Here is a 6836-nt window from a genome sequence, read left to right as displayed (position 1 = left end):
GGGGTATCTATTTCTTGTATGATTCTCTTATTTTAGCATAATTCAGTATTCTTTCCCAATATTTAGGACAAATTCCCTACACTCCTCTGAGATTCATTTTCTGGTGGGGGGACAGACTATGGTAAGAATCATTCCTTTCTTGTTCTCTAAGTGGGATTCATTCATGTTTCCATGTAAACACTAGAGCATCAACATCAACTCAGATGCCTCTAAACCAATTTAATTGTTATAGAAAAAGGCAGCCCTGAAGCAGCATAGGGACAGCTCAGGAGCTCATCACTAGGAAAATAGGTCAGGCTTAAGTAGCTAAAACTTTAACAATAAGCCTGTAATAATGACAAACGGTGATTGATAAGTGATATTTAGGGAAGAAGTAAATGTATTCTACTTAGGCACAGTAGTTATCTAAATCTTGCTCTTCGTTGATGCATTCTTTAAACAAAACTAATACTTACAGATTATTAACAATTTAAAGAGCAATTAAAATACTTATGTTTTCTAGAAAAATCAATAACTGCCTTCATTTTGGTTTATTTCAACAGACTCCGTTAAGACCCACATAACAGTAATTTAATTATGTGGCCTCAGATGCAAAATCTAAATCACAGAAGAAAGTCAGGGAGGCTGGAAGGGAAGTACAAAAATCTTCAGAGTTCCATTGGGAAGGCCTCACAATTTCATACAATCACCAGTAAGGTAATTGTATTGATCTAGAAGTTTCAATGGAACTATTTCAGAGTGTATTTTTTCAGTTTACCAAGAGGAGCTAGTTTCTCATTGCTAGGGTGCTCTCAGGGAGGGTAGGTTGCCGGCCTTTCATGCCTCTGCTTCCATTCCTGAGATAGCACTCAATCACAGTGTTGCATAAATGATGATTTTTATTTGTTTGTTTCTGTTTTACATACCCATACACAAACACACCAGACTCTGAGCTCTTTGAGATTAGCAGTTATATTTCTTATTTTCAAATCACAGTCCCTTTCAGAGATCTGGCACATGTAAGTTGCTTAGTAAATAATCTCTGAAAGAATATTACAGAACACATCCAGGGAATTTGTTTGTTTATCTTTCCTACATAAACTAAGGGTTATGGAGTCATGTTTTGGAGGCTGACTACAGGAATGCGTAAATAAGAGGTGAAGACACATAATCTAGGCATGTAAATAAGACATTTTCTTTTCTAAATGGCTTTTCATTTAAAATAACAAATGGGACAGCTACGTCTGCCTCAGAGAAGAGCATGGATCCGGAGAACACATCTGCTACACCTGCTGGGCTCACCTGCCGAGCCGACTCCAGCGTGTCTGAGTTATGTCTCACTGAACCCTGCAGGAGAGACGGAACAGAGAGTCATTATGGGGAGAGGGGTGAAGGCGTGTGGGAGAGAGGACCAAGTACATTTATGAACTCTCTGAGAAGTTTTGCAGTATTATAAGTGCTTAACGTGATTTAAATATGACATCGATCACATCTATGGGCATACAGAACCCCCACTGTGTGTGACACCTACTAATTCCCCCTAGAATGTCTTCGTGCTTGGGGAAACATCAATGTCAACCTTTGTTCTCAATCGCTGCTCTTTAGAAGCTTTGTATTCCTTCTCTCTGGAGGGTTTTGCTTTATCTTATTTGTGTTTTTAGAAATTGCAAATCACATTCAAGTGTTGACTTCCCCAAGAGGGCCTATTTGGTTGGCACTGGAAGATCTAGGGTACCTTTACCAGAGGGAGGCATCAAGAGTGTCTCTGCAAATCACATCCAGCATGATGTCAGCTTCCAAAGGCCACCGCTTCTTCTGGCAGACAGCGCAACACACATGTACCTACTAACTCTGAAAACATCTCCCTCGTTCCTGGTGACCAGCAGGGCAGTGGACAGTGCGCATGCACAATGTACCACCAGAATCTATCAAAGTACCATGTTCTTTAGTTAACCTAGAAGCTTCCTACTAGCACTGGTGGTTAACTTTTAGGGGGCTAACCCTTTACTTTAATAACTGTACTTTCAGCAAAGACCAAAACTTCATTTCCCTGAAGACTCAAGCTGTTGCTTTGGACCCTTAAATAAGATCTTTTCACAGAAGCCATGATTATTTCTGTATGAAAAATTGAAAACACAATTTAGCTGAGCAGAACAAAGCGAAGCATTCTAAGAGTTAGTTTTTATTGAAAAGAATTAAGCAGATCTGGCCCTGACTCTGGCTCTGTTATTTAATATTTGTATTATGCTGGATATGCCTCACTTTTCTCAAATGCAAAATGGGATTAATAAATATATCCCATCATTCTGCTAAGAGCTTGTAATGGTGTGAGGAAAGCATAGCTCCTGGCATTGCCCACAGCATAACACACGGTCAGGCTATTCCCTTAATCCCTGGCGCTCCCCCGAGCAAAAACAGGTAGATGGTAGTAGGCAGTACAAGGACAGATTGATGAATGGGCAGAAAGCGCAATGGCCATGCAGTACCAAGAAAGAACACACGCTGAGCAGGGGTTACACATGTGCTGTAACAAAGTACCCCAGTGGAGGCCTGGGGGAGCCGGGAGAGGTATTTGGGGTGGATAATTGGCCCAATGTTTGTCCATGGGTTGTAACCTCTAGAACTCAACTTCAACTTCCCATTAGCTTCATCCCAAATCCTTTACAACATCACCTTCATGACAACTATCATCTTCATCATTATGGCTGCTCAGATCTCACAGCTCTTAACAAATTACAAAATCTTTTCTCCCATTTGATCCTCACAAGAGCCCTGAGGGTAGATGGGGTGCGCATTGTCCTTCATTCAAAGTAAACATGTGAGGCTCAGAGAGGTAGGTGGCTGCCCATTGTCACAGAGCCAATGAGGGAGAATGTGGCTTCCCTCTGGGGCTGACCTCTCCTCGCTCAGCTCATCTCCCCAGTTCCATGCTGCCCTCAAGTCTACCACCACCCTGCAGTCAGGGAACCCCTACTCGTAAGGTGTGACTTCCCTTAGGAATTAATAAGGGGGATTCACTCTTGTGAAGGAGCTCACCATTTCCTCATGAGCTCTGCTTTCATCCCTAAAAAGTTTTCTACAAAACCTGCATCTATGTCTGCATAGATTGACTTCCTAACTTGCTATTAATTACTCACAAGAATTCTGGCCTGTTACTGAGAATCAACACAAGGCGGAGTTTCTCTGTTAATTTATTTCAATCCTCCATTCTGTATTCTGGTTGATGGACCCTCTTGGCATTATAAATCCAGAGCAAGTAATTAACAGCCACACTTTGAACCCAATTCTCTCTCTTTTTTCCTTCCTAACTACCTCTGCCTCCTTTGATTGGGTTCATTTTCTTAATTAACTTACGTGCATGCCAGACTTTTTCCTTGGGTCTGTATAAATTTGGGAGGGTGACAGAGTGAGGCTGACTTTATAACAAAAGGGCAACAGATCATGGCCACCATCTCAAGAGTGATAAGACCCCCAAAAGATCAATTAACAAAGAGCCACTGTAACAAAGTCAGCCACCACATGTCAGGAGGTCTTCATCCTTTACCTCTCATCCTCACCATATCCACCTCACTCCACGCACCGGCATGAGGAAAGTGCCAGTACCATGCCCCCTAACAAGCTGAGCGATTAGCCTCAGAGAAAGCAAGTGGTGTGTCCAAGGTCCCACAGCTGGGAAGTCGCTCCAAAACTGTTTTCTGTCATAGACATTCTCATAGAGGATAGCCTCAAGTTTGGTGATCACCAGTCCAGTATCTAGTGTCAGGTGGCCTTGAAAGCAAGAAGGGTGAGTCTGACTCAGTGGGCGGATAGAGAAGCAGGCATGGAGGGGCTGGGCATTTCCCCAAACCCACTAATTCTGGTTGATCAGTCCCTTGGTAGCTGACTTCATGCAGAGAAAGGTTGGTGGTACAAGGACCAGAAGCTGAGAGCCAGAGAAACAAGGCCAGCAAGCAATAGGCCATTTTTCGAGACTCCAGACAACTAAGTGGATTCAGGGCAAACATTTCAGACTCAGTAGAAGACTGGAGAAACTCAAGAAACCAAGACAGGGGTCAAGCCAAATAGCAGGAAAAGTGCCCAGATTCCCCCTGGCAAGTTGGGCATGAGGTCCACAGAAACAGAGGTGGTCAAGCCTCTAGTTCTCAGGAAGGCACTACATGACAGTGGCTAAGAACAGCCCAGAGGCAGACACTTCCGGTCTATTCTTGACCCTACTGCTGATTGCCTGTAGCATGTCCATAAGTTACTTTATGTGCCTGAGTCTCAGTTTTCATACCTACAAAATTAGAAGAATGGAACCAATCTCATGTTGGGAGGAGGGCTGTGACAAAGTCAGTTAATGTGCCCAGATTGCCTAGCGCACCTGCCACATGGTCAGTCCCTAATACATAATATAAGGGCATTTTCCACTTTGACCAAAACTCATTCTAAGACTGGATGGAGCTGAACTGGTACTCTGTGGCCGCACCATTATTCCCTCAGGTAACTGGTGATTCTATGCCCAGCACTGAGCTTAGGCTGGGCCCGTTGCCTCCCCCACTGCTTGTCTGTCTCACCTCCATTACTTACTACAATGGTGCTCATGATAGGAGCTTGAGAAATAGCACATTACTCAATTCATTCACTTAATTTACTTGTCTGGCTCCATTTAACTTATTAAAAAATTATTTACTTAAGAAAATTTCTTATGAAAAGGTTAGGTTAACTTACAAAACCACTTACACCTACTCAAACTGTCCTCAGCATTGATCATCCTCATCCGCTTTTGATAGTCCAGATTCGGGCTCCGGGCAGGTGAGTTCATGAATAATAGATACATAAATCCCTTTACATAAGCAAGGAAGGTTAAATACCTCCTTGTTCAACCTTGCACAAGGAAGTGCAGACGGCACTCATTTACCCAGCTGGCTAGAGCTAGAGCGACCCCGGCATGAGTCTAAAACCTAAAACAGAGGCCCGTAATTGGTCACCCAGCACTGGTTAATATTAGGGTCAGGAACTCAACTCTTTTCTCTGTCTCCAGCTCCAATACTCTGTGGGTAATGTTTAAAACATCGTGGCTGGTAAAAAAGAAAAATAACAGGACCTCAGAGCTGGAATAGCCAAGGATAAGAGCAAGGAGCCACCTCCGTACCTCCTGTAGGGGAGTTTGCCAGAGAGGGGTCAGTGGGGCTGATGGAGCCCAAACCCATCTCCTGGGTGAAGGGAATGAGGCTGTAGACCCTGGTGCTTCAGGGAGGGGATTCAGATTTAGCCCCAGGGAACCCTAAAATGCCTTTCTGAGATCTGCTGAGCCTATTACATAATTAAATGTAGCTGTGGTCATTCCCTATGTCATATACCCTATTATTCTCTGCCTTTGGAGCCATAAAGATTCAGAGGTCGGCACAACCCTCCTGTTTCTACACTTTGCTAAGAGTTGCTTTTCTTTGTGTATGTGGTCAACAATTTTCCACTGAAGCAAATGAAAAATACATCAGTAATCATAGGCCGAGCCCAAGGCTACAGATGTCATTTTGAGTGTTATCTAATATACAATCAAATCTTAACTGATCAAAAGGTTCAGGAAAAAGAGTTAGAATTGCTCCACAGAGTAGTTATCAATTATGCCTCTAGTAGTCCTGTGGCCCATTCACTGAATCCAATTAGAAATAATCATATACTTTAAACTAATGTGTCCAATCGAAAAGATTGGAATTTGTGAAGGACTCTAGGAATTCTTGCATGATAACGGAACATACCTAAAGAGAGGGGAATTACTAAGTTTTGTCCATGAAGCATTATGCTCTGCAAAGCTGTGCTGGCAGGAAGAACCACGAGAGTTTGTTATTACAGATGTCAGAATCCAAGAAACTTCCGGATCATGGCAGTTGGCCAAGTCCAGTAGACTGACAGATGCCAATCATAATGATAAGCATCATAATCTTTCTAATAGCTTTCATTTTATTAGGTATGTTCTATGTTCTAGACATTGACCTAAGCATTGTACACTGACCATCTGATTCAATTCTCTTAACCAAAGGTTGGCAAACTACAGCCCAGGGAGCCAAGTCCAGTCTGCCCCTGTCTTTGCAAATAAACTTTTATTAGAACACAGCCATGACCTTTTATTTACATATTGCCTATGATGACTTTCACCACTGAGTCAGAATTTGCATTTGCCCCAGATCACTGAATTAAGAGAGTGACCTCAGAGTTACTCTGCCTGGTGGTGCCTGCTGTTTTCCCAAATCTGTCTGTCAGACCTCACTGGACACCCCCAGGCAGGGATTCTCAGCCTGCTATATGACAAGTACTTTGATGATTATGTTTCTGACTGTGCAACCAAGAACATGCTCTGTTCAATTTACCCCAGTTTTCCTAGAATAATTATTAAAAGTATCAGTCATGGGAAGTTAAAAGGTAAGCATCATTTATGAGCATAAAATACTGAGCAAAACTCAATCGCCTGACTACAAGTGGATGATTAAAGTAAGTTATGTCTAGCTGATGGCATAGTAATCGACCAACGGAAATGCTTCATTGAGGTGTAATGTTTATGACACAATGCTAAGTGAAAAGGATGGAATTAAAAGTGTATTTTTACAATTAAATTCCATAGTCAACAATGTTTCAATTATGGTCCAAGTACTCTGCCCAAAATTGCAAATGCGGTGATGAATAAACAGATGTTCTCCACCTCCAGGGAGCTTGCTATCTAGGGGGGAAGACATGGAATAAAAACCACCCAAAGTGTAATAATTGCAGTTGAAACAAATGTAGAAAAGTACAGAATACTTGGACACAGTTTAATTAGAAGAATCTAATTTAGATTGGGGCAAAAAACATTCTCTGACATGTGTAGGATATGTCGGAAT

The 6836-nt window shown here is 42.3% G+C and overlaps 1 long non-coding RNA gene across 4 annotated transcripts in view; it reads right to left on the bottom strand.

Annotated features, from left to right (window-relative positions):
- Positions 1–871: 871 nt before the first annotated feature.
- Positions 872–6836, bottom strand: part of LOC118973370 (uncharacterized) — a 72857-nt gene continuing 66892 nt past the window's right edge. For all 4 annotated transcript variants that reach the window (XR_005062676.2, XR_005062675.2, XR_005062677.2 and 1 more), the window contains one exon: positions 872–1326. This is a non-coding gene — a long non-coding RNA (uncharacterized lncRNA). The remainder of the gene's footprint in view (positions 1327–6836) is intronic.

This window comes from Manis javanica, chromosome 2, assembly GCF_040802235.1.
Source record: "Manis javanica isolate MJ-LG chromosome 2, MJ_LKY, whole genome shotgun sequence".
Taxonomy (NCBI): domain Eukaryota; kingdom Metazoa; phylum Chordata; class Mammalia; order Pholidota; family Manidae; genus Manis; species Manis javanica.
The sequence above is the reverse complement of the archived record's forward strand: the minus strand, read 5'-3'. Positions and strand labels throughout refer to the sequence as shown.